General features: G+C 45.1%; 1 long non-coding RNA gene across 1 annotated transcript; it reads left to right on the top strand.

Annotated features, from left to right (window-relative positions):
- Positions 1-310: 310 nt before the first annotated feature.
- LOC129634418 (uncharacterized) lies at positions 311-1619 on the top strand. Its single transcript, XR_008705628.1, has 3 exons — positions 311-505; positions 1077-1152; positions 1354-1619. It is a non-coding gene; the product is annotated as an uncharacterized LOC129634418 (long non-coding RNA).
- The last annotated feature ends 17634 nt before the right edge of the window (positions 1620-19253 follow it).

Genomic DNA, 19253 nt, shown 5'->3' with positions numbered 1-19253 from the left:
CTTGATCAAAAGATCTCTTTCTCTGGAGAAATTCTCATCTCTGCTTTCCTTGAGGTTGGCTGTGCTACTGCTACCAGGCACACTCTTTCCATGTGGCCACTCATGGCTGTTCAAGGCTTACATCCTTGTTTTAATATCCTCAAACAAAAAAGAGACAGCTTCTTATTTCAATAGTCCAGTCAAAGTACCCCCCTGACTTTCCTTTGCCTGATTGGGGTCATGTGCCCATCTATGAACCAATCACTGTGGCCAGTGTGGGATGTGCTGCCCTGATTGGCTGGATCTGGGTCACATGTCCTCTCCCAGAGCCTTGTGGATCAAGAGTAGAGGAGGGAAAGGAGAGAGCTGCAGAAGAGGGAAAGGGATGAAAGGAGCCTGTGTGCCTCCTTTCCTGATCAGCATATCTCCTTACTCCCCATTATACTGTGTCTCAGCACCTTCCCGGTTTCCCTCATTGTTCATATTGCTATTTAGAGTTACATATTTGCTTCCTTGAGCTTCCCAGGTAAAGAATCTGCCTGCCAATGCAGGAGACGGAAGAGACGCAGATTTGGTCCGTGGATCGGGAAGATCCCCTGGAGGAGGAAATGGCAACCCACTCCAGTATTCTTGCCTGGGAAATCCCATAGACAGAGAAGCCTGGCAGGCTACAGTCAGTGGGGTTGCAAAGAGTCGGAGATAACTATGCACACATGCATAAGTATACTGTTTGTCTCTACTCTACAGTATCGGCTCCAGACCATTGGAACCACACAGCTCTTGCTGCAAATCGCCCAGTGCCTGACATACTGGCATAAATGGGTGTTACCCTCATAGTGAGTGCCCTTTCTCCAGGAAGGGACCGTGCTTATTTCCTACGAGTCTGTCACCCACCCCAGCCCTAGGTTGCCCCGGAGGTGCTTACACAACATGGACTTCTACTCGTCTCCCCACACTCCCACCCCCAAGCTCACTGGCCTTGCCCCAGGCTCTCCTTAACTGAGAGTCATGCCCATGGGACAAAGGTCCAGAGGGCAAAGAAAAGACCTCCCCCCACACTGTCCTTCCACTGCCCACTGTGTGTCTGTCATTCACAGAAGTTGTGGCTGTGTCTTTCTGGAGAAGGCCATCTTCAGGTGCTACCAGGGAAGGTCCCTGCTCTCCTGCTAGGAGGTGAGGAGGCAGGAAACAGAAGTGCAGGACCAGGCAGTGTGGAAGGAGGGCTCAGCCTCTCTTGGTCTGCATTTTGGAGGGTCTCCTCCAGCAAGGAGGAGCAGGTGGTGCTATTGGAGCAAGGCAGGAGGGAGCCCAGGTACACGTACAAAGGTGTTGCCATGTTTCTGCCTGATCCAGTTTCCCTTTATTATCCCCAAGCTTTTATCTGCAGGGTCTTTACCATCCATGTGAGGCACCACTGAGCTGTCGCTTGGGAGCTGCCCTTGGTTCTTGCTCAGAATCTCTGATGTTGGAGGAACAGCGCCCCCTGAAGGCTGGCAGTGTGGGGCAGTGGAAATCAGCAAGAGCCCCCTCGGCCCCATCTTATGGCTGGAAGAGCTTTGTGTCAGGGTCAATCTGAGTGTTTCTGAGTGTTTTTTAGTGTGAGAAGCCTGAGCCTCTTGACTTCAGTCCAACAATTAGTGAAGCTGCCCCCCAAAGGATCGCCTGGGGGCAGGGGCAGGTGCGAGGGAGCCACCTGACCCCAGAGTGTCCCTGCTCAAGTCTTCTGCCTGTGGAGACCTGGCCCCAGTCACTTCCCAGCCTTGGGGTGAGGGCTGGCTGTCCCCCTATCCTGAGCTGTGCAGGCGGGACCAACTCAACATTCAGGACTTGCCAGAAAATTCTTTGGTGATGCTGGGCCTCTCAACTGGACCCCGCTATGTCGTCTCTGAGAGCAGAGAGGGGGAGAATGGCTACTCCTAAACTCTGGCATTCCTATCCCAAATCCTGTAGTTTTAGGAGTTCAGCCTAGTGCAGCAGGGAGGATGGGAGGCGTCGTGACTCTTCAGACTTCCAAAACGTCTCCTCCAGGCACAGGGAAGGGGTTTTGGCACTTGTGTGCTTGTGGGTTTCCAGACTAAAACCTCCATCTCAGTCCTATGACCCAGAAATTCTGTTCCTGTGCCCATGATGGAGAAGGGAGGGGCAGCCCGAGAGTCCTCCAGCGGGGGCGTGAATGAGTAACACGTGGCCGCTGCACTGTACGCAGACTCAGCAACGTGGATCTTAAAATCAAAGTGTTCAGTGAAAAAAGTAGGAAAGCAGATGAGATTTTATAACAGGATACGATTTCCGCACATTCATAATACAAGTATAGGTGCATGCTTATTTTTAGCATTGTACTATTGCCTCTGGTATTAATAAAATGAACACGACTATCTGATATCAACGTGTAAAAGATTTCAAAGACTCTGCTTATTTTTAGGATACTAGAGGAATATTTTTCAACCAAAATTTGGAGGCTCACTTTGTAGACCAGCGTGATCATGTAATAGTTCTCCTATGTTAAATTATTTTTATTTTGCAATTTCCCATACTTTTTATAGTTGAAAGGTATTTCAGTGGTTACTCTCAATAATTCTGTACTAGTTCAAATGTACCAAAATTCTATCAATTGACTTTGGAATAGTATACCTACGTGGAAATGTAAATTCATGTGTTATTCACAATATATTTGTATCCCTCAAAGTATTTTTCATTTTCACATTGCCCAGGCCCTGAATTTGGAATGATATGCTTATTCAACATTTGGATTAAAGTCCTGATAATGTATTAATGCTTCTAAGTTTCCCCTTACACTTAAGAAAAATAGATTATTTTCTGAGCTAAAAAAATATATTCACACAAAATACATGCAAGAATACATACAAATAAAAAGATATGCATTAAGTACATTAGAGTGCTTACCTATAGTGGATAGGAGAACAGGAGGGCACTATGGGATAAGTGCCTTAGACAGCAAGGAGATCAAGGAGTCCTAAAGGAAATCAACTCTGAATATTCACTGAAGGACTGATGCTGAAGCTGAAGCCCCAAACTTTGGCCACCTGATGTGAAGAGCCAACTCATTGGGAAAGACCCTGAGGCTGGGAAAGATTGAGGGCAGAAGAAGAGGGTGACAGAGGATGAGATGGTTGGATGGCATCACTGACTCAATGGACATGAGTGAAGGACAAGGAAGCCTGGTGTGCTGCAGTCCATGGGGTCTCAAGCAGCTGGACACAACAACGGAACAACAACAATGGGATAAGAGGAAATTCGTTAATTCAAAATGAAGGACGAGGCCTTACTCAAAGATGATAATGGACCATGAGGCCAAGTAACTCAATCTCCCTGCACACAGCTAAGGGTGAAACTGATGAAAAACCCTGCAAGCTCCCGTCTCCAAGCCCAAAGTCAAGTCCATCTGCTCCAGCTCTGGGGCCAAGGTCTTCCAAGAGTTTCAGTCAACAGCACAGTGGCATTTGGTTTATCACCCACCCATCCAGAAAATTCCTGGGAACGTGTGGTCCAGGCTCAAGAAATTGCACCCTAAAGAGACTGTGAGACTGAGAAATGCGCCCCCTAGAGGCCAGAAGGGTGATCAGAGGTCTGTTTGAGTTGAACCAAAACTTCAAGGGACTCTCTGGCTGCACGGATCCGTCCTGTGAAAAGAGCTGATTCACTTGTTCTCACTAAGGCGTAAGGGTTTGAAAAGTTCCCCTTCCTAGAACAAGCACGATGCTTTAAGAGCCTGGTGTGCACTGTGAAAGGAAAATTAAAATGGAGTCAGTATTGCTAAGAGAGCTCTCTAAAATGGAGGCACTGAGTGAGTGTGATTTATGCTCACCTCATCCCAGATGGAATCTGAACTTTGACCTGTTATTGTCTCAACTCTGGCATCCAGAATATCTGCCCAGTGTTCCAGACAGTCAAGATACCTCTGGACCCTTACCCTAAATAACTCGTGACAGCCTTTTCCTCAAGGAGAAATATTTCCTTTCCCGTGTCAGAGTCCATCATAATTCCTGCCAGACCATTTTAACAACCTGTGGTCTTTGCCTTTATAAAACCCTGACTGTTTTTCTTCCCTAGAACCCTCTTTCCATTCTACTCAAATCTGTGTCTCTCAAATTGCAATTCTTTTATTAAAAAAATAAAAAAACAACCATTATTTATTTATTTGTCTGTGCCAGGTCTTATTTGCACCACACAGGATCTTAGATCTTTATTGTAGCATGCAAGATCTTTTTTTTCTTAAGTTGCAAATGTGAGATCTAGTACCCTGACCAGGGATGGAACCCAGGCCCCCTGCCTTGAGAACACAGAGTCTTAGCCACTGGACCACCAGGGAAGTCCTTCAAATTGCAGTTCTTCAGACCCACGCAAATGTCTTTGTTCTTTGAAGGCTGGATACTGATTATTGTTTGACAACAATGCCACTGATGCCAAAGGAACAAGTACCAAGGGTGGAGTTTTAGGCAGCTGAGAAGCAAAGATTGCTCAAATGAGGCCGAGAGACCTTGGCCAGCCATACCAGTAAATCTTGGGGGGCAACATTCCCCTGATGTTTGGTCTTGGAAAGCATGCCAGTTTCATTTTGGAGGCACAATATGAATTCAATTTCAATAAGGGCTGTGACTTTTTTTTAGAAGGTAAGATATGTATAATTGGTCTTCTACTTTCCCCTCAAATTGAACCAAAATGATTGTGTTATTTATGTTACTCCAAACAGTCAGATTTTAATCCTTACAGAATAAATCCGGCCCTTTAAGATGCCTTCCAGGGAATTCCTTGGTGGTTCAGTGGTGAGGACTGAGTGCTTTCACTGCTGGGGCCTGGGTTTGATCCCTGGTTGGGGAACTAAGATACCACAAGTCATCTTGCTGTGGGGTTAGGGCTGGGGGCCAAGAATATTATCCTCTTTCCATCATCTCTTAGATTAAAGTCAAACATTTAATTTTGGATTTTGGAAACACCAGGGGCCTCTCAATTTTGCTTCATCTGAGATAAAATCCCATCCTCCCACCGGCAGCTGCTGGCATCACCCTGAGGACCCACTGGCCCTGAGCAGCCCCCTGGCCCTCCCTCAATCATATGGGACTCCACAGCATAAGGAGTCAACGGGACCGAGGACACATAATCACACAGAGCTGTGCATATCTTCTAGAACAAATTTCAGGTCCCCGAAACTCTGGAATAGCATGCCCACATGGCCCCTAAACTTGCAAGGGCCTCTTCCTCACAACTCTGTCCCCCTAAGGGTAAACTGGACTGTTAGTGTGTGCAGCCCAGAGGATGGCCAAGGGGCAGCTTTGGCAGAGGGTATGGATGGAGCTTGGATATGTGAGCTGGGATGTCCACACACATGTGCACAAGGCTCCTTGCAATGTGGGACAAAGCTGGGGGTGGGAGATAAGAAAAAGGGAGCCCTTTTCAAGGTTCCATGTTCCAGCACAGAGTTCAAGGATTTTTCTTTTTTTTTTTTTGGCTGCTCTGGGTCTTAGTTGTGGCAGGCAGATCTAGTTCCCTGACTATGGATTGAACCTAGGCCTCCTGCATTGGGAGTGGGGAGTCTTAACCACAGGACCACCAGAGAAGTCCCAAAGTTCAAGAGTTTTTAACTAAAACCTGGTTTTCCAGGCCTATAAGAAAACACATTTGTCAGGGTAACAGGATAAAATATGTTTTACTTAGCAATTTGTTAGCTTGATTTATACTCTTATTATTTAGATGTCCCATGGCCTGTGGCCTCCATTTGTACTCTTACCTTGGGCCATGCAAATACTGGGGGCAGGCCTGACCCAGGACTTCTTTTGTGAGGCTGATGGACGATCACCCACTCTCTTGTTCTACAAGGCAGGGAAGTAGAGAAGGAGAGGCAAAGGGGACTTCCAGGGTAGAGAAAAACTAGTGCCCGAAACGTCCCTTCCAGTCCCTCTTCCACAGGCTGCTGCAGGCATCCTTGCGTTTCTTCAGCGCTTTATATTTTTAAACATTTGATTGTGAAAAATCTCAAGCATTTCCAAAAGTAAACTAGAAGAATGAATTCTCATGTCCCCGTCACTCACCTGCAAGGATTATCAACTCGTAGCTAAACGTATCCCTTCTCTACTCCCACCCACATCCTGCCCCTTCTCTACTATTTTGAAGCAAATTTCAGATACATCATTTAATAATAACTATTTCTGTAAATATTTCTAAAATAATAAGGACTCAGGAAAAAAACACAACCACAAAAACATCACACTGAAAAACAATAATAATTTTAATATTAAATATCCAGCCAGTGTTCAAATTTGTTTTAATGTTGTTTTAAATGTCACAAAATTTTTATCTTTTTTCCATTTGAATCTTGATATAAGTAAGTCCTGTACATTGTAATTAGTAATATGTCTCTTAAGTTTCTTTTAAATATCAGTTTTCTCACTTTTTTCTGCAATTTATTGGTTTAAGAAACTAGATCATTTGTCCTATAGAGGTTTCCACAACATGGATTTTACTGATTGCATCTCCATGGTGTCTTTTAATATTTTCTGAGATCCCATGTGTTTCCTATAATTGCTACTTGAATCTAGATTTAGGTTGAATTTTTTGGCAAGAACACTTCACAGAAGCCATGCAATATCTGATTGTCTTTATGTGTGATGTTGGCAGATGTTGCTAATCCAGTGGCCAGTGTCACTGTCCATTAATTAATTGGGAGCTGCCAAATGGTGACATTCCAATTCTATCATTCCTCTTTCATTTATGAACTGAATTACTTCTATAGAGAGAAACTTCCCAGATTTCCCTGGTAGTACAGTGGAAGAATACAGGACAAGAATCTGCCTGCCAATGCAGGGAACACGGGTTTGATCCCTGGTCTGGGAAGATTCCACAGGCCACAGAGCAATTAAGCCCATACATCACAACTACTGAGTCCGCCTGCTGCAACTGCTGAAGCCCACTTGCCTAGAGCCCATGCTCTGCAACAGGAGAAACCACAGCAATGAGAAGCCCGCACGCCGCAATGAAGAGTAGTTCCTGCTAGAAAAAGCTTGCGCACAGCAACCAAGACTCAGCACAACCAAAAATACATAAATAAATAATATAAAAAAGGGGAAACTTCCTCTCATCTATTATTTCATTATGCAGGAGTGCAGTTTGTGTAGGAAGGACAGATAAATGCTCAAAGTTAATTTTACATCTTTGCCAATTTTCAAAATAATGAATTTGCTTGTAAGCATACTCCAAAGGTGACCGATTAGATTTGTTTCCATATCATTATGAACTCTTGGAATTAAACCAATTTGATGTATTCAATCCATTGCAGTTTTACCTTTATCGATGCTAAAAGTGTCCATCTTTGGCCAAAAGGAGCCTCTTCAAGTTGACTCCTGAGTCCCGAGGATAACCCTTACACTCTCCTAGGAGTCTCTGAGGGCTTCCTTCCCATCTGCTATGACCAACTCCTCATGACGATTTCCTGTCCCAGCCCTGGAATCAACCATTTCTTCATGGAGCCCTAATCTTTCATGGGGAAATGAAATTTTAAGACTACATTCTGGCCACACCGGGGGTGCTTGCTGATACTGGATGGATTATTATTCCCAGGTCTTTTCAGAGGTCAGAGCTAGAGAACATGTTTTCTGTTAGTCTTAAATATAAAACATATAAGTTCATACTGATACTTTCAATTCAAATTCAGCACTGGGGTTTTTGCACAAATTCTTATTTCTTCCACCTGCATCTCCTTTCTTCCATGCCAAGAGTCTCATTTCTCAAAGACACCACACAATACAGAATTTCACATAATCTCTCATTGGTTTCATCCTGCATTGCACACACAAAACAATCTCAGAATACCAATTCTCCCACCTGATGCCGAAAGCTCAGCTTCTCTGTACATTATTGTCAAATCAAATCTCAGAGACAGAGTTTTGGGGAAGTAGAAAAGGATAGCTTTATTGCTTTGCCAGGCAAAGGGGGCCACAGCAGGCTCAGTTCAGTTCCGTCACTCAGTCATGTCTGACTCTTTGTGACCCCATGGACTGCAGCATACCAGGCTTCCCTGTCAATCACCAACTCCCAGAGCTTACTCAAACTCATGTTCATTGAGTCAGTGATACCATTGAACCATTTAGATCATTTATCCTATAGAGGTTTTGTTGTCTCCGTCTCCTTTTGCCTTCAATCTTTCCCAGCATCAGGGTCTTTTCCAATGAGTCAGTTCTTTGCATCAGGTGTCTGAAGTATTGGAGTTTCAGTTTCAGCATCAGTCCTTCCAATGAATATTCAGGACTGATTTCCTTTAGGATGGACTGGTTGGATTTCCTTGCAGTCCAAGAGGCTCTCAAGAGTCTTTTCCAACACCACCTTTAAAAAGCATCAATTTTTCGGCACTCAGCTTTCTTTATACTCCAACTCTCAGGTCCATACATGACTACTAGAAAAACCATAGCTTTGACTAGATGAACCTTCGTTGGCAAAGTAATGTCTCTGCTTTTTTATATGCTGTCTAGGTTGGTTTCAGCTTCAACATCAGTCCTTCCAATGAACATTCAGGATTGATCTCCCTCAGGATGGACTGGTTGGATCTCCTTGCAGTCCAAGGGACTCTCAAGAGTCTTCTCCAACACCACAGTTCAAAAGTATCAATTCTTCAGCACTCAGCCTTCTTTATGGTCCAACTCTCACAACCATACATGACTACTGGAAAAACCATAGCCTTGACTAGACAGACCTTTGTTGGCAAAGTAATGTCTCTGCTTTTTAATATGCTGTCTAGGTTGGTCATAACTTTCCTTCCAAGGAATAAGCGTCTTTTTATTTCATGGCTGCAGTCACCATCTGCAGTGATTTTGGAGCCCAGAAGAATAAAGTTGGTCACTGTTTCTACTGTTTCCCCATTCATTTGCCATGAAGTGATGGGACCAGATGCCATGATCTTAGTTTTCTGAATGTTGAGTTTTAAGCCAACTTTTTCACTCTCCTCTTTCAAGTTCATCAAGAGGCTCTTTAGTTCCTCTTCACTTTCTGCCATAAGGGTGGTGTCATCTGCTTATCTGAGGTTATTGATATTTCTCCCGGCAATCTTGATTCCAGCTTGTGCTTCCTCCAGCTCAGTGTTTCTCAAGATGTATCCTGCTTATAAGTTAAATAAGCAGGGTGACAATATACAGCCTTGACATATTCCTTTCCTGATTTGGAATCAGCCTGTTGTTGCATGTCCAGTTCTAACTGTTGCTTCCTGACCTGCATACAGGTTCTTCAAGAGGCAGGTCAGGTGGTCTGGAATTCCCATCTCTTTCAGAATTTTCCACAGTTTATTTTGATCCACACAGTCAAAGGCTTTGGTGTAGTCAATAAAGGAGAAATAGATGTTTTTCTGGAACTCTCTTGCTTTTTTGATGATCCAGTGGATGTTGGCAATTTGATCTCTGGTTCCTCTGCCTTTTCTAAAACCAGCTTGAACATCTGGAAGCTCATGGTTCACGTACTGTTGAAGCCTGGCTTTGAGAAGTTTAAGCATTACTTTGCTAGCATGTGAGATGAGTGCATTTGTGCGGCAGTTTGAATGTTCTTTGGCATTGCCTTTCTTAGGGATTGGAATGAAAACTGACCTTTTCCAGTCCTGTGGCTACTGCTGAGTTTTCCAATTTGCTGGTGTATTGAGTGCAGCACTTTCACAGCATCATCTTTAAGGATTTGAAATAGCTCAGCTGAAATTCCATTACCTCCTCTAGTTTTGTTTGTAGTGATGCTTCCTAAGGCCCACTTGACTTCACATTCCAGGATGCTGGCTCTAGGTGAGTGATCACACCATCATGGTTATCTGGATCATTAAGGTCTTTTTGTATTGTTCATCTGTGTATTACGGCCACTTCTTCTTAATATCTTCTACTTCTGTTAGGTCCATACCATTTCTGTCCTTTATTGAGCCCATCTTTGCATGAAATGTTCCCTTGGTATCTCTAATTTTCTTGAAATCTCTTCTTTCCCATTCTACTGTTTTCCTCTATTTCTTTGCATTGATTACTGTGGAAGCCTTTCTTATCTCCCCTTGCTGTTCTTTGGAACTCTGCATTCAAATGGGTGTCTCTTTCCTTTTCTCTCTATAGATATTCAGTCAAATCACTGTGTTTGGAATGGCTCCCCTGCCTGCTTACCCCACTGACAGTATGCACACGTATGCTCCTTTGTTCCATTTTATTTCTTTACTCTTAGAAATTCCTTTTTTTTAAATTTAATTTTGTGTTTTACATGAAATATTTACTTGGTTCCAAATATACAAAACAACCTTTATTCAAATAAACTCAGCTTTTATCTCCATCCCTCCCCTCTTTGTGGTCCCTCATCCCATCAGTAACCACTTCTCATTGGTTTGTCATCCCATTGTTTATTTTAAATACAAGTAGATACATCTGTATGCTTATATATTTGATACCTGCCTTTCTTGAATAACTGTTATATACACATTCCCTTTATACTCAGAATATAAATGGAGAAATTCCTCATTCCCAGCTACAGCTGCCTGATACTTTTTTATTCAACCAGCCTTTTGATAGATATATGGGCTGTTTCCAATACAAAGTCAACCAACTAATTGCTTTTTGTCTTTTGGTCTAAGGTTGCTTGCGGGCTAAGTTGCTTCAGTCATGTCCAACTGTTTGTGACTCTCTGGACTGCAGCCCACCAGGCTTCTCTGTCCATGGGGTTCTCCAGGCAAGAGTACTGGAGTGGGTTGCCATTTCCTATTCAGAGGATCTTCCCAACCCAGGGATTGAACTGGTGTCTCTTATGTCTCCTGTATTGGCAGGCAGGTTCTTTACCATTAGCACTACCTGTGAAGCCTTGGTCTAAGGTTATTTGGATGCAAATCCTAGATGTTGCATCATTTCACAGAGGAGTCTTTCTAAAGTACAGATGTGGTCAGGACCTTCTCCTGCTTGGAACCCATCAACGGCTACTCCTGGCCCTTCCTTCTGACCCTTTATTCTGAGTCTGTTTTTTTTTCCAACAGAAACTGAGGCTTGGTCATACAATTCTTGAACCACTTGACTTTCTGGATTATAACATCTTCCCCCCCACCCCTCAGTGATGATAGCTTCACTATCAGAATAAAGTCTCAACACCCTAGTTGAGCAGAGAGTGCCCATCAGATCTACCTTGCCCAGCTCACCAGGCCATCTGCTGCCCTCTTCTCCCCAGCACCTCTCCTGTTCATCTCCACCCAGGAGAACGGGTCCATACTTCTGTAAGCAAGTAAAAAGGGCTCACATGTATCCACAGCACAAGAAGTCCAACTCTGACAGCGGATGTTGGCAGCAAAGTGAGGTTTTATTGCAGGGTGCCAAGTGAGGGAGTTGGGAGACAAGCCTCAGACCCACTCACACTTGGTCTTTGAGTTAGAGGCTTTTTAAAGCAGAAGAACAAAGAAGCTGGGCTTACTCATGGCCTTGTGACATTTCTGTGACATTTCTTAATCGTGGTTTCAGGAGTCAGGATGTCTCTGGCCAGGTGGTGCATGGCTCCAGGGTCTGTTAGCTCATCTTGCCCTGGAGAAACAACCTAAGTTTGTAGGTTATCGAGATTACCTACAACTGCAATTTTAGTCATCTGACTCTGGCTGATTAGTGTTCAGTGAGCACAAGATTGACGTCAGAGAGGACAAGAAAGGAAATAAAATTTTAGATAGAGAGGTCAATCAACTCGATTTCAATACCCTGACTTCATGCTGCTTACACATTCTCTATCCTCTGCTTACAAGGCTTTTAGAAAGGCTTTTCGTCCTTCTTTTGTTCAGCCTATGTAAACCAACTGCCATCAATGCATGGATCCTGGACCGTGATTTTCCCATGTTTATCCCCTGACCTCATGGCTCCTTCAGAACTGAAGCTGCAAATATCCCCAATGCCCAGCAGAAACCCAGCAGCTCCATGGCTTTAGGAAATGTTTGTTGCGTGAATAAATAATTGTCTTTCCTTTTAAATGAACAAAATCAGCTCCAGGTCACAGCCCTGCCTCTCACTAACCAGAAGAAGTTGCCCCATAATGAAATCTCCTTGATGTTTTCTTTCTGTTACTGTTCTAAAGGAAAAGTTTCAATTAGGTGTTTATAAGGAGCCTGGTAAGTTGCAGTCCATGAGGTTGCTAAGAGTTGGACATGACTGAGCGACTTCACTTTCACTTTTCACTTTCATGTGTTGGAGAAGGAAGTGGCAACCCACTCCAGTGTTCTTGCCTGGAGAATCCCAGGGATGGGGGAGCCTGGTAGGCTGCCGTCTATGGGGTCACACAGAGTCGGACACGACTGAAGCGACTTAGCAGCAGCAGCAGCAGCAACAAGAGAGACTAAAGCTATCATCACTGGGGGGTGGGGGGGAAGATGTTATAATCCAGAAAGTCAAGTGGTTCAAGAATTGTATAACAAAACCTCAGTTTCTGTTGGAAAAAAACCAGACTCAGAGAGCCAGCAATGTTGGACAGAGAAAGGAGGGCCTGGCTCGCAGCCCCCTCACAGCGGGCCCCAGGTCCATCTCACATTTGGCCCCTTCAGAGTTTGTTGTAGCCACGTGTTCCGGGAAACAAACTCACTCAGGAGGACAATGCAGATAGCAGAGTGCAGTTTATGACACCGGGGGGCCCAAGGCAGACTCTCCTCTTAGCCAAGGACCCCGACCAGCATTTGTGAAAATCTTTTATACCCCATGTGCACGTGTCTGAACCCACCACCCCAAATTCCTTGAGACTTACATAAACCAAGGAAAATACAATCCCAATAACCCCATCATTCACGTGCTCAAACAGTCAAACAATTAGCCATTAATCCATAAGCCTGAGGTTATACTCCGATAGATACAGAAAAATTTATGGCCTGTCTGGAGTGATTAGTGTATGTTTTCTCTTAGGCGATGAGTAACCTAGATACTATCTTCAAGGTTCCCCTGTCTGGAGGGGGTCTTATCCTTCTGTTGTTGTTTTCATAGGCACTAAACACAGAGTTCAGAGTCCATTGGAAAAGTGGCTGAGCATGATCAGCATGAAAGGCCTAAGATGGAGTTCAGGCCCTATGAATCCCTTCTTCAAGTTAAGGAAACCCCCCTCTTCACTTCTGAGACCCCCCCACCAGGGCAGGCTTGGAGAGCATTCTGAGCCAGCTTCAAGATGGGTCTCTCACTGCTTAGAAAACCCGTTCTGTTCAGGTCTACCTGTTGGTTCAGACTTTAGGCTGCCTGCCTTTTATCCCTGTCTACACGGAAGGTGGCTAAAGACAGGCACGTCCTTCTCAGGTGAGCTCAAATCGGGGCCTCCGCCCTCACCCGGCCTCAGGATGGGAAGCCGTCACTGTGTGATCCCTGGGGAGGGGCACGTGGGGCGTGTGACTGCTGCGCTCAGGCTTTTCTCATCTTCTGTAACTATTGCTATTTTAGTAGCACATATCCAAGGAAGCTTGTGGGCAACTCAGGAGAAGCCTGGGGAGAAGAGAGAGACGTGCTGGTTTGAAAAGAGGTCGAAGAACCACAGAATCAGAGGAGCTCATATCGAAAGGGATTTTGGTACTCACCTGTGCTATGCTATGCTAAGTCGCTTCAGTAGTGTCCAACTCTGTGTGACTCTATGGACTATAGCCCCCCAGGCTTTTCTGTCCATAGGATTCTCCAGGCAAGAATACTGGAGTAGATTGCCATTCCCTTCTCCAAGGGATCTTCTTGACCCAGGGATCCAATCCGCATCTCTTACGTCTCCTGCATTGGCAGAAGGTTCTTTACCCAGCGCCACCTGGGAAGCCCTTGGTACTCACCTAGGATATTCCAAAGAGGACATGTCCCCAGGATCACCAAAGAGGCCCCTCTTTGATCTGTTTTATAAGTATTGTGGTGGACTATCTTGCTTAAAGAAAGAGTTCTGGTTTTGTTTTGTTTTTTTTTTTGTTTTTTTAATCTGCAGAACATTGACCCTAGAGCAGCTTCTTACATGATACAAGAATACCCTTTATTATGGTGTTTCTGTCACAGTGCCACCCAGACTTACAGGGTCCCAGAGTCAGGGGGCTCCCTTTTACCCCTAAGATGCTGCGCCACTGTTGGGCAGCTCTAATGATCCAAAAGAGACACTTCTTCCCCTTACCCCTCCCCGCCACACACACACACATGCTTCTCTGTGGTTCTCTGAATTGGTCCTGATCCTGGTCTTCTTCCCCATGGTCTGGGCTGTGGTCTGTTGAAGGCAGAGGCCACATCCTCCTCCCCGCCACCCCCACCTCACCTCTTCTCCCTATTAAATGTTCTCAGGTCCTTGGTCTGCTCCTTTGATATTTAACAGATCATTACTTGCCCTAAAGGGATTCTCTGGTCAGAAGTAAAAATGTTTTATGGCTATCACTTCAGTTGGCTCTGCTACTGATTCAAAATAGCAGTTGTTTTCCTCTTTAATGGATATTTTTCTCCCTCCCAGTTGTTGAGTGCTCTCCCTTTTTAAAGGTGTGATGATTCCAAGCAGACCAGAGCATGTCTGAGATTTCCTCCCCAGGCATTTCGCAACACTCACTGTCCTCCTTCCCTCCTGCCATGGAGGTTGTTGCTGTCAGGGTCCAGACTTTCTAAACTATAAGCAAAGCAATCTGAGGACCCACAGCCATAGAATAGCAGGCCAGGTAGAGGGTTCTCCCACTTGACCTCTAGAATTACCTGGAGGGCTTGGTAAAACTCAGACTCCTGAGTTTCTGAATCAGAAGATCAGGGTGGGGCCTGAGAATCTGCATGTCTAACCTGTTCCCAGGTGATGCTGGTGCTACTGGTTTCAGAGCTACTCTGAGAACCGTGTAGAAACGGAGACAGACGCAAGGTTTCAGGGAATGGGAGTGTTTCTAAGTGCCCAGTAGAAAAGGGTGCAGTGAGACCCACACACTCCACAGGTGCCTGAGTTCACCCCGGTTCCTTGCTCAGGCGCCGCCTCTCCCACCCACGGCATCGCCCCCACAGGGAGTCTCGCAGGGCTGGGAGCAGACACATTGTTTTGCGGACACTTCATCTCAGAGACCAAAGGAAACTGCTCCTCTGCTCCCAGATTTGGCCCTTGAGGAAAAATTGGCAAGAAAACAGTCATTTCATCTTGGAGGTGGCAGTGATCAGGAGAACAGCCTTCAACAAGCATTTGAACAACACTCCTGTGTATGCCTTAGGGCCCTGCCGACTGTCCTAGGGATCTGAACAAGGGCAATTTCAAAATTCTGGGCCTATTCCGGTGATGAGCTATGGGAACAAAAGAATATTGGAGCTTAGGGAATGAGGAGTCGGTACATAGATGACAGGTTGCAGTTCCACGCCATGAGATGCGGCTCCTAAGAGAGAGAAACACTTAAATAACAACAATGGCAACCTGACTTTGCAATCCTGGAGGATGCTAGGAAGGAAGAGAAGCTGAGCGGGGTGGGGGTGGGGGTGGGGGGAACAAAGTAGGAGGCTGGGGTGTCATTCGGGCAAAGAGGTGTTAGAGTCTGGGGGGTGGGGTGGAGGTTGTTGTTGGTTTCTAAAATATTTACCACCACCTGAGCATCAAAGACTGACAACAGACTGTGAAACCTCCTAGTCCCAGAGAGACCCCTGGCAATTAAGTTTAAAGGGCAGGAGCTGTCAATTGGCAGCCAATATATGTATAAAAGGAGCCTTCATCTCTGGCATCTTAACTTCAGCTGTGGAATTCATCTCACCTTGCAGCCTTATCAAAGGTTTGCCCTTCTGTTGCTTCAAAAAAAAAAAAAATCACTTTATTGAGATTTTGAAATGCCAAAGTTTTCAAACCAGCAGCAGCTATCAAAAATTAAAGGAGCTTTAATCACAAGGTATTTCCTGTTTTAACTTATAAGAGAAACTGCAACAGTACTCATTGAGGCTTGACAAGAACTGTTTCATGACAGTGGGTTCCAGAGCTTTCCTTCACGTTGTGTTTTGGCTATGCCTGCTTCATCTCTATTATTACTTAGCAAGGAAAGAATTTCCTTTTTTTCCAGTCTAAACATTCCCCATGAGAAAAACAGTCTGCTTCTCTGTTGAATAATAGGCCCCAAAGCCTGTTAATAAAAAATCAACGTCCATTTAGGAATTAATGGTAGGTAAGAATCGCATCATTCATGTTCATCGTATTTCTGCTACCTGACAGAGTGTAAAAAGTAGATTGCCTTTCTGAGCCTGCTTTGAAGGAGCCGATCCTGTCTCCAGAATGTCTCCACCATCTGTTCCAACCACAGTTGTCTTACCCAAGGGCTCATTACTCCTTCTGAGATGAGTCAACCCCCTCCTACCTGATCTCCCCACTTCTGCACTCCTTCCCTTCTCATCTTACTTATTATAATTCTATACACACTTCCCTAACACAGATCTTTCCCTAAGACCCACACATCAGGTCCACACAACTCTTAGGGGAGGGAATACCAGGGCAGCACACTGGGCTATCTTCAAGGTGGGTTTCCCGTACCTGACCTGCCTTTTCAGCTCCACCTTGTCCAGCTCCTGCCTCAGATGCATTGCTTTTTAGTCATGCAGCCAGGAAAACATTCATTCACTCAGCAGATGCTGCGCCCTGATTTCAGTCCTGGGAAACAGTTTAATAATAACAATAAAAACAGCTAACTGAAACCTTTCTGTATGCCAGGCACTGTGCTAAGTCTCTTCAGGTAAGAACTCATTTGATTCACACAATGACTCTATTAGGTAAATATAGCAACTCATCACCTCCATATAAAAGTAAGGAGACTGAGACTCAGAGAAGCTAAGCAGCTTGCCCAAGTTCAGGCTTCATAGTTCGTCACTCATTTATTCATTCAAATGGTCTCTGGAGTAACTATTATGTTCATGCATTATCCTAGGTACTTGGAAAACATGAGAGAAGGAAACAAAGAACTCTGCCCTCGTGGAGCTTACATTCTGGTGGAGGGAAATGGAAAGAGAATAGATGTTCTAAGTGAATTTTCTAGTGTGTTTGAAGGTGATGAGTAGTACTGTGGGAACTAAAGAAGAGCAGAGCTTAAGGAATGGGGAGTCAGTGTGTAGGTGGCAGGTTGCAGTATTAATAAGGTGGTCATGATGGCTGCATTACCCAGGGGACCTTTTACCAAGACCTGAAGGAAGCAGGGGAGACACCCTATGGCTCTCTGGGGGAAGAGCATCCTTGGGAGAAGGAAGAATGAGTGCAAGAGTCCTGAGGCAGGAACATGCCAAGTGTCTGCTCTGTTTAGGAACTATAATGGTGTCCAATGTGGAGGGAGAGGAGTGAATAAGGGAAAAGGGCAGGGGCAGAATCCTGTAGCTATTTGGTTTTCATTCTGAGTAAAATGGCAAAGCAGGGACTTCTCTGGTGGTCTAGTGGCTAAGACTCTGCACTTCCAATGCAGGGGACCAGGGTTCCATCACTGAGCAGAGATCCCACACGCTGCAGTTAAAGATCCCGCAGGCTGCAACAAAGATCGAAGACCCTGCATGCGGCAGCTAAGACCACTGGTAGACAAGCACTTTTTTCCAAGTGGCAGTGGGCAGTGGGGCCAGTTGTATTCTACGGTCATCTTGTAGGGAAGAGATGATGGAGAAGGGGGTGGTGGGTGGGGGAAGGGGAAGTCAAAAGATGGGTGCAAAGAACAAGAGGCAATTACACTAATTCAGGCAGCAGTAATGAAGGGGTGAGAAGCGGCTGGATTGGACTCTGAAGTTTTTGACTTTAGAGCATGGGGACGGCTCTGTGGAGCCTGCTTTACTCCACCTTCGTCCGGTCTACTCTGCCTCCTTTACAGGTAGTTATACAGGGGTCTCCTTAAATTATCACAGATTCATTTGAAATCACACACCCCAAACTGGAAATACTTCATTTAAATTCATTTAATACAAGCATTACATTAAAAAAAAATAACATCCACCTTTCAAATTTCCTACAGACATTTTTTGTCTTTGAAAGTTAAATTGTTAAATCCATCATCTCCACTTTTAAATTCCTCTCGTAAAAAGGCAGTGTTTCTTCCTGTCTGTTTAAATCATATTCCACCCTGAGATTGGTTATGTAACTTAGGAATGAAAACAATGTCATGCCTTACTTTTCATCTGTCTCCTGGGAGGTGGCTACAGGAGCTGGAGTGGAAATCAGTAGAGTCATAACCATAAGGCAATTTCATTTACTTTTTCTTAATTAAACGGGAAATATAAAATTCTTTTCAGTGAATGTATTAAATAGAAAACACACTCCAGTTCCAACCGGTTGCTAGGTAAAGCAGGCAAGGACAAAGACTTAGAGCTGGAAGGAAATATAAAGACCCACTCCTTTGAACTCTTCAATCATCCTCTGATGAGGAACCAGATTGGGAACAAAGAGAGCTGCCCAGACGGCACTGAGGTTAAGTGGCTGAAGCTCAGGTCCTCCTTCGGACACCAGCCTAGTGCTTTTCCCAGACGCAGCGAGGCAGCTTCCTGTCAGAACAGACCAGAGAAAACAAAATTATGGGCTTTCAGCTAGACTCTTAAAGTGATATCCAGAGCAACTAGACCAGTGTTTCTACATGGGGTGAGTTTGCCCTTGGGGTACTTTTGGCTATGTCTGGAGACGCTGTTTTTTATCTGTTACAGCTGAAGGCAAGGTGCTACTGGCATCTGATGAGTAGAAGCTGACGATGCTGTTAAACATCCTGCTATGCACAGCTCTTCCCTGCCCCCAACAAAGAACAATTCAGTCCCCAAGGTCAACAGTGCCAAGGTGCAGAAACCCTGAACTAGATCCAGCTACATATTAAGAGTCACCTGGGTGTCTGCAGACCAGCTGGATCAGAATCTCTAGGGGAGGTGGGGGGGGGTCGAACAACAGTGTTCCTGAAAAACTCTTCAGGTGAAAGTTTGAAAATTACTGGTTCAACCCCTACCAATTGGAAAATGGATGAAATAACCAACCAAAGAATGTAATTAGCCCTCACTGTGGAGAAGGCAATGGCCACCCACTTCAGTACTCTTGCCTGGAAAATCCCATGGACAGAGGAGCCTTGTGGGCTGCAGTCCATGGGGTCGCAAAGAGTCGGACGTGACTGAGCGACTTCACTTTCACTTTTCCCTTTCCTGCATTGGAGAAGGAAATGGCAACCCACTCCAGTGTTCTTGCCTGGAGAATCCCAGGGACGGCAGAGCCTGGTGGGCTGCCATCTATGGGGTTGCACAGAGTCGGACAAAACTGAAGCGACTTAGCAGCAGCAGCAGTGTGTCCACCAGAAACTGAAGGACGTATAAAGCAGTTCACATCACAGCCCCGCCTCAGGGAGCTCGCAGTTTGCATGAGGAACAGACCAG

The sequence above is a fragment of the Bubalus kerabau genome, chromosome 19 (genome assembly GCF_029407905.1).
Source record: "Bubalus kerabau isolate K-KA32 ecotype Philippines breed swamp buffalo chromosome 19, PCC_UOA_SB_1v2, whole genome shotgun sequence".
Classification (NCBI taxonomy): Eukaryota; Metazoa; Chordata; class Mammalia; order Artiodactyla; family Bovidae; genus Bubalus; species Bubalus kerabau.
Note: the sequence above shows the minus strand (reverse complement) of the source record. Positions and strands in the feature narration are given on the sequence as shown.